The sequence below is a fragment of the Triticum aestivum genome, chromosome 5D, assembly GCF_018294505.1.
Source record: "Triticum aestivum cultivar Chinese Spring chromosome 5D, IWGSC CS RefSeq v2.1, whole genome shotgun sequence".
In the NCBI taxonomy this organism is placed as follows: domain Eukaryota; kingdom Viridiplantae; phylum Streptophyta; class Magnoliopsida; order Poales; family Poaceae; genus Triticum; species Triticum aestivum.
Genome location: NC_057808.1, coordinates 123,262,132 through 123,270,962, shown reverse-complemented (window position 1 = coordinate 123,270,962; position 8,831 = coordinate 123,262,132).

Below are 8,831 nucleotides of genomic sequence, written 5' to 3'. Positions count from 1 at the left end.
CTCACTAGTTTCGTCTTCATCTCCTTCATCACTCTCGTCATCGCATTCCTTCTTCTCATGGCCTCTGGCGGGTTTCCCTTGATACTGAGGGGCCTTGCCGGGGCGACCTCCTCTGTCGCCTCGGCCCTTCCTGCCAACGCCATCTTGGTCTTTCTCTTTGTCACGCCTCTCATACTCAGCCCTCTACTTCTTGACGAGTTGCTCAACCTGATGACACTCTTGAAGATCGTGGCCCTTGGCCCGATGGATCTTGCAATACACGTCCGTCAGCCCTCACAGCCTTCTCGGCAGCCGCGACTTCCCGACAATCGGTGCACGCGGCAACTTCCTTGTCGGGAGCCTCGGCCTTGGCCTTCTTGCCGGTACTAGGAGTGCTCGATCCTTTAACAGCCAGCATTGCTTTATCCTTGCGCTTCTTGTTGCGTTTCTTGTTCTTCTTCCGATTGGTGGTGTCGTCGTCATCCTCTGAGTCGATGTCGACACCATCTTTTTCACCGGGGAGTCGCCTCCCCTCCTCTATTTGGGCACACTTATCTACCAGAGTGTACAACTCATTCATAGTCTTGGGCAACTGGACGTTCATCTTGGAACGTATCCTGCGGTTGCGCATGTTGGATTGGAATGCAGCTATCACAGCTGCCGGGTGGATGTCTGGAATGTTTCTATGCACCCGGCTGAACCTCTGCATGTACTTCCGCAAACTCTCACCTTCCTTCTGCGGGAGGAGCTGCAAGTCACTGGGCCGCCCTAGTTCTTGATGGCCTCCCGTGAAGGCACCAACGAACTCATGGCACAGGTCAGCCCAAGTCGAGATGGAGTTCTCCGGCAAGTGCATCAGCCACGACCTCACGTTTGGCTTGAGTGCCAAAGGGAAGCAGCTGGCGAATACCTTCTCATCTCTTCCTCCGGCGGCTTGAACAACGATGGTGTAGATGCTCAAGAACTCTGCCGGGTTCAATCTTCCATCGTACTTTTCCGGTATCTATGTCTTTAACATACGGGCAGATGGCCAACGGACTTGCCGCAGCTTGCGAGTGAAGGCGGGGCACCCTACCTCGAAAGGCAGGTACCCGTCTCCACCGGGCATGGGTTAGTCGACGTCGGGGCCATTGCTCCTGCCGGACTGGCAGCGCGTTTTGAGGTGTCATTCGATGGTGATGCGCGCGTCTTCCCTCCGCCTGTCTTCTAGGACTCGTCACTGGTCTCGACGTGCCCGAGGATCGGATGAAGCCATCGATACATCGTCGGGTTCTTGGTCGCGTGGCTCTGGCTGCGGCCCCTGCGCTGGTTGCTGCGGAGGGGATTGCGCTGTGGGGGTGGCCCCTTCGGTACAGCCAGCGGCTCGGGCCGTTATCGCCGCCTGTGGAGGTCGTGGCGGGCCTGCTTGCTGTGATCCTCCCGCCTCAGTGAAACCAATCAAGCTCTGAATGGTGGCTCTCCACTCATCCATCTGATCAGCCGCCGACGGAAATCTCAACAGGAGTTGGGCTCGCGCCATGGCCTCCAAAGCGATGCTCGGCAAAATCTCAACAGGAGTAACTAAATGAACAATACATCATATATTTGCCTAATATAGGGGGGGATTCGGCTTCGACATCTAGGCTGCACGTGGCACCGTACCTTTTATCCAAATGTAGCAACAGAAGATATATGTTCACAAATTTAGGCCATGCCAACCGTGGTAGGTTGAGATTGAACATACCGAGCACTCCCTGAAGTCATCCGGAGGTGAGATAGAACTTCGTTTCCGACTGGCGGCGACCGCACTTGCCCGATTTGTGCTTGCACTGTGGACACATGAATGAAAACCCTCGAATCAGCTAGAAAAAATGAATCCACGGCGATTTCGCCGGTTGATTAACAGCGACGGATGGAGTGCGATAAGAGATGAGTGAATATTTCACGAAGTTGATTACCTTCTCCATGAAAAAAATCCCCGGCCCAATCCCGCAGAAAACCCCAATCGACCAGAGTCTAGAATGTCGGTGCAGATAGGCGGCGAAAAGCGGTAGGGGCGAAATCCCCGTGCCGTTTGGAGCGCTACCTCCGCCCGCCGACAACAACCGTCGAGCTTAGGGTGGCCGCCGTGATATAAGTTGATGAGGTGCAGAGTTGCAGAGGAGTCTGCGGTGAGTGGGTGGGGATGAAGTGGGCGAGGGTTTTCTTTTTTCCTTTTGCATGTGAGGGTGAACACACATGGTTCGCAGAAGCGACGGAGATGAATCGTGTGCGATAGTAAATCACCGAGATTGAAGAAGAATCCAAATTTCCTTTGTCCTTTGTCCATGAGTTTTTTTTCTGCGATGAACATAAACCCTGCAAATCACCGTGTTCAAATTTGGCACTTTTCCGGGTTCATTTACAATATTTAGGGGATTATGTGCATTTTCTAGGCATTAATGCACATAATTAAAATTCAAACAATCGGTGCATGAAAGTTGCACGAGAAAGGTCTGGAAAACCATGATCGTGCTATTTAGTAAATTCTCATGCCTTTTACAAGGAATGGGCAGATATTTCACGAAAATGTGTGGCAATAGTCAACCACAAACACGTCGTTTATTGGTTTTTCAACTGTAGAAAAATGAAATACATGCTTGAAAAACATGACGGCTGGCATGGTGCCATGGTATGGCCTCACCATGCCCTGGTACAAATTTGAGAAGGTTTGGCTTATGTCGTCGTCCACGCCATTCATAAATTGAACCATCACCGAGGAATTTTCATGGTTTCGAGGGGGAAATCAGCAAGATTGAAGGGGTCGGGAATCCAAATTTCCTTCAGCTTGTCATTCAGTTTTTTCTACAATCAACGTACCCCCTCGAATGCAATGTGTTCAAATTTGGCATTTTTGGGCTCATTTACCATATTAGGGGATTATGTGTATATTCTAGGCATTAATGCACATAATTCAAATTCGAACAGTCGGTGCATGAAAAGGTGCACAAAAATGGTCTAGAAAAACCATACTCGTGGTATTTAGTAAACTAGCAGTGTGACCCACGCATTTGCGTGGCTAGATTTACCAAATATGTGTTTTTGTATGTTTTATATTGTTGGTAATATCCCGATGATAAAATACTTTACATAGATGGAAATCTTTCCACAAATGTGTTAGTCTTTTGATTGGGTAATTTTCCCATAAATAATGTTTATGGATTGGCTCAATTTCCTTATTGACCTTGTGTTCTTAATGAACTTTAGTTTAAACCAATTATTGAACCTTGTAAATGAACAACTTATTGGCTAAGCAAGCCCTATGTACATTAGGATATTCGTGAGTACTTATAAAATTCTAAGGTAACTGTCAACATATAATAAATAGGACCTCACATTAAATTTCGTTAGAGAACTCGAGTAGACAAAACACGTCCACATCTAACCATCATGAAGGACCTTCAGTTTTATGGTTGTCTATCTTGATATCAACAATTTAGAGAATCTTCTATCAAAGACTAAATTTATTATTTATGGTTTTAACAAAAGGTTGAGTGATCTCTTCATCCATTCTCAAATTGGACACATTTCATTTGTTGTTATTATCCTATTTGTGAAATTCCTTGAGATTGTGTCCATACACATCTTTCTCAAACTACATCTTTGTGTTTGTCATCTTGTGCAATGTGCTTGTTGGTGTATATTTATCAAAGCTAAGGCATTCTCTCTCAATGACTCTTGCTATATATTGGCATTCTTATATCATGACCATCTACACAAGTTTAACAACTTGTCACATTTGATATGATTTATTGATTTGCAACCATTGTTGTTCCATCTGCGGCATTTCTTTGTTTACTTCGTGTTATACACCCGTTTGCAACATAGCACATTAGCATCAGTCCAACAATTCTTTTTGCAAAAGATATTGCATGGCGCTTGCTCATTCCTTCTAAACTATGACTTTTTTGGTCAACCACTTCTCTACTAATTTTATATATAATGAATTAAGTGTCTTGCTAAAATCATGCATGTCTGCCCTCATTTCTATTCCTCTGGTCGATCTCTTTCTCTACTGTCAAGCTGTGACAATCACTAATTCCTAACCTTGTATTAGTTATTACCAACATTTATTAATCCCAACTCTGTTTCTTTTAGCAATTATTTAAAATATTAAATTTCAGTTGAATTTCCTATGGAAATGTGACCATTAATTTTCATTGACAGAATTCCCAGACTAATTAGTTCTTCTTTTTACTTCATACAGACTTTATATGAAAACCTTTCTAATTTTATTCGAAATTCACATATAAATTAGAACCGTATTATTCTTCTGATACACTGTTTAACCTTCCATTTGTACATATTATGAACTTCTCTAAAAAACATCATCCACTTTGTTATATTCTGGACCAACCACGATGAAGTGGTGTCTATATTTTTGCATATGTGGACGAACCTAGTGACTTAAAACTCTGTGAAAGTGATACATCACATCTTTCTTTTTTGCGAGATCATGATACATCACATCTTGTTGTTCTTTTTAGAGTTGGATCATACATAGAGAGTATGTAAGTTTTCCATTGGTATGACACATGCAAACACCAGACCAACTTAAGTTTTCTACTGGTATGACACGTGCGAACGCCGGACCAACTTACCGCTGATTATTTAAACACTCCCATGTAATGGAAAATGTGTTGCTTTTCTGATAAAAAAAGAAAAGAAAATGTGTTGCTTTTCATGTGCATTTCAGAAAGTGTACAGGCGTGGCCATGACCTGGCATCGACTGTATTGCTGTACATAAAGAAAAAAAATTATGATTTGACAAAAAGGGGAAAATTGGCCTAAAGAATAAAGGTATTAAATGTGAGAGTTATTCGCAAAAAATAATAAGGGAGAGTTGGCCGGAAGCAAATTTCAGATTTCCAATGAATTGAAAGTCACGGAGGGATTCTAATTGAGGGAAAGTTTTCTGGCTTCCCTTTAGTATCTACCGGTACGTGATATGATCAATTTTCTATGGAAGACCACATGATAGAATTAGTCAACAGTACAAACTCCACTTTTCTATTCCTGTCCGATTTATAATTCTAATGTCCACGCTATTTTTTTATGTCCACGCTTGTGTGCTTAGACAGCCATAAACCCTTTTTTTTCATGTATTTACAATAGTACGTGTGCTTGAAAATTATGGTAATTTTTTTGGATTGGAACTATGGCACGTAACTACAATTGTGCATAAACATATACATCTTTGAAGTCACAGCCATAGTAAATTAAATCAATGGTGCAAATATTTCGAATTACATTCCTTTTTTCTAAATAGAGAAGGTATAGTATAGAAAAAGATGGAAGTTTTTTTTGTGAAGCCATGAGTCCTTAAATCTCGACCATTATTAGCGAGGCGTGTTAAGTAACAACTTTAAATCTCAACCGTAATTGTTCTAATCGGCCGGACTTATTTGTCACTCATTTTAATAATATAATAGATTAGTTGTCAGGGTAGCATTCGCTTTGCATGATTTAGGACTAACTTTTCCGGGATAAATATAGGTTTATATGCATTTTATTAGTATAAATTATATTTTAAAAAACATACAGAAAAATTCAACAAAAATATATTAATAATAAAAGTTGGCTTAAGTTGCTGCTCCTCTTTTTGTAGGTGCGCATACATGTTCTTCTCGTTAGCACCTCTCTCGGGTTATTTAATACGCTGCTACTCCGAAATTGAAACCTGTTCCTGTCGATTAGATCTTGAAATCTCCCTGAAAAGAATGTTTTTGGACTCTCACTTCGGCCCGGCAAGAGTATTTTTTAAGGAACGTATCCGATTCTAGTTTTAACTAAAAACGAATTGTTTATTGCTATACATGCATGTGAGGGTACGTGGTCTTCCGTGACTTGCTATTCTAATCTCATCACGATCCGCTTTTTTAACATGACGTCTATCCGGATTAAATCATGACTTTCCTATTGCTATCCTGGTCACAAATTGAAACTTACAAACAGGCATGTCTTTTTTTATTCTTTCCGTTCACGTACCCTATGTTGCTTGCATATAACGTGACAACATGGTTGTTCAATAAATGTTGGTATGTACATATTAACATGTTACGTAAAATCTTTTAAATCTCAGCCATTGTTATTTTAATCAAACGGTGTATAAAATATTAGCATATGTGGACGAACGTGAAAGTTTGTTTGACTCTTATTTTAATTATATAATAGATAGATAGATTCTCAAGCCTTTTATAAGGAATGAGCAGAGATTTCAAGGGAATACGTGGCAATAGTCAACCACAAACGCGTCATTTAGTAGGTTATCAACTATAGAAAAATAAAATACGTGCTTGAAAAACATGACGCTGACACATCCATTTTGCATCATGTTTACCTACTGTTATTTATAATGCTCTTATGCATAATAATGCTTTTTGGAGTAATTCTAATGCATTTTCTCTCATAATATGCAAGGTTCGCACAAAAAGGGAGAATTCCAGCAACTGGAAATCTGGACCTGAAAAAGCTATGTCAGGCTACCTATTGTACACAACTCCAATCAAGCTGAAACTTCATGGAGAATTTTTATGGAATATTTGAAGAATATTGGAGCAAATAACTACAAGAGGGGGCCCAACAGGTGGGCACAAGACACCAAAGCGCCTGGCTCCCCGGGCGCGTCCTGGTGGGTTGTGCTCAGCACAGCCCACCTCTGGTGCCCCTCTTCTGGTATATAAGTCATTTTGACCTAGAAAAAATAAGGAGAGGACTTTCGGGACGGAGCGCCGCCGTCTCGAGGTGGAACTTGGGCAGGAGCACTTTTTCCCTCGGGTGGAGCAATTCCGTCGGGGGGAACTTCCCTTCCGGAGGGGGAAACCATCGTCATCATCATCACCAACAACTCTCCCATATTGGGGAGGGCAATCTCCATCAACATCTTCAACAACACCATCTCCTCTTAAACCCTAGTTCATCTCTTGTGTTCAATCTTTGTACCGGAACCTCAAATTGGTACTTGTGGGTGACTAGTAGTGTTGATTACATCTTGTAGTTGATTACTATACGGTTTATTTGTTGGAAGATTATATATTCAGATCCAATATGCTATTTAATACCCCTCGGATCTTGAGCATGATTATCATTTGTGAGTAGTTACTTTTGTTCTTGAGGTCACAGGAGAAATCTTGTTGCAAGTAATTATGTGGACTTGATATGTGCTCGATATTTTGATAGTATGTGTGTTGTGATTCTATTAGTGGTGTCATGTGAGCATCGACTACATGACGCTTCACCATATTTGGGCCTAAGGGAATGCATTGTGGAGTAGTAATTAAATGATGGGTTGCGAGAATGACAGAAGCTTAAATCCTAATTTATGCGTTATTCCGTAATGGACCGATTGGATCCAAAAGTTTAATGTTATGGTTAGAATTTATTCTTAATACTTTTCTCGTAGTTGCGGATGCTTGCAAGAGGGTTAATCATAAGTAGGAGGTTTGTTCAAGTAAGAAAAGCACCTAAGCACCGGTCCACCCACATATCAAATTATCAAAGTAGCGAACACGAATCGAACCAACATGATGAAAGTGACTAGATGAAATTTCCGTTTACCCTCAAGAACACTTTGCTTATTATAAGAGACCATTTTGGCGTGTCCTTTGCCTCAAAAGGATTGGGCTACCTTGCTGCACTTTTTTTTTACTATTATCGTTACTTGCTCATTACAAATTATCTTGCTATCAAACTACTCTGTTACTTACAATTTCAGCGCTTGCAGACATTACCTTGCTGAAAACCACTTGTCATTTCCTTCTGCTCCTCCTTGGGTTCGACACTCTTACTTATCGAAAAGGCAACAATTGATCCCATATACTTGTGGGTCATCAAGGCTATTTCCTGGCACCGTTGCTGGGGAGTGAAGCGCTCTTGGTAAGTGGAAATCGGTAAGGAAAAATTATTACTACGTGCTGAAATTTATTGTCACTTGTTACTATGGAGAAGAATCCTTTGAGGGGTTTGTTCAGGATATCTTCACCTCGACCGGAACCACAATTAGTTACCCCTCAACCTACTGCACCTACTGAAAATATTGAATATGAAATTCCTTCGGGTATGATAGAGCAACTGCTAGCCAATCCTTATGCAAGAGATGGAACCGAACATCCTGATATGCACTTGATATATGTGGATGAAATTTGTGGATTGTTTAAGCTTGCAGGTTTATCCAAAGATGAAACTAAGAATAAGGTTTTCCCTTTATCTTTGAAGGGAAAAGCATTGGCATGGTATAGGCTATGCGATGATATTGGATCTTGGAACCGGAATCGATTGAAATTGGAGTTTCACCAAAAAATTATCCTACGCATCTAGTTCATCATGATCGGAATTATATATATAATTTTTGGCCTCGTGAAGGAGAAAGTATCACTCTAGCTTGGGGGAGGCTTAAGTCAATGTTATATTCATGCCCCAATCATGAGCTCTCAATAGAAATTATTATTCATAATTTTTATGCTCGGCTTTCTCACAATGATCGATCCATGCTTGATACTTCTTGTGATGGTTCTTCTATGAAGAAGACTATTGAATTCCGGTGGGATCTCTTAGAAAGAATTAAATGCAACTCTGAATATTGGGAACTCGACGAAGGTAAAGAGTCAGGTATTAAGCTTAAGTTTGATTGTGTTAAATCTTTTATGAATACCGATGCTTTTCAAAAGTTTAGCACTAAATATGGACTTGACTCTGAGATAGTAGCCTCCTTTTGTGAATCATTTGCTACTCATGTTGATCTCCCTAAAGAGAAGTGGTTTAAACATCACCCACCTATTAAAAAAGAAATTAAAGAACCGGTAATAGATAAAGATGAAACTATTATTTATAATGT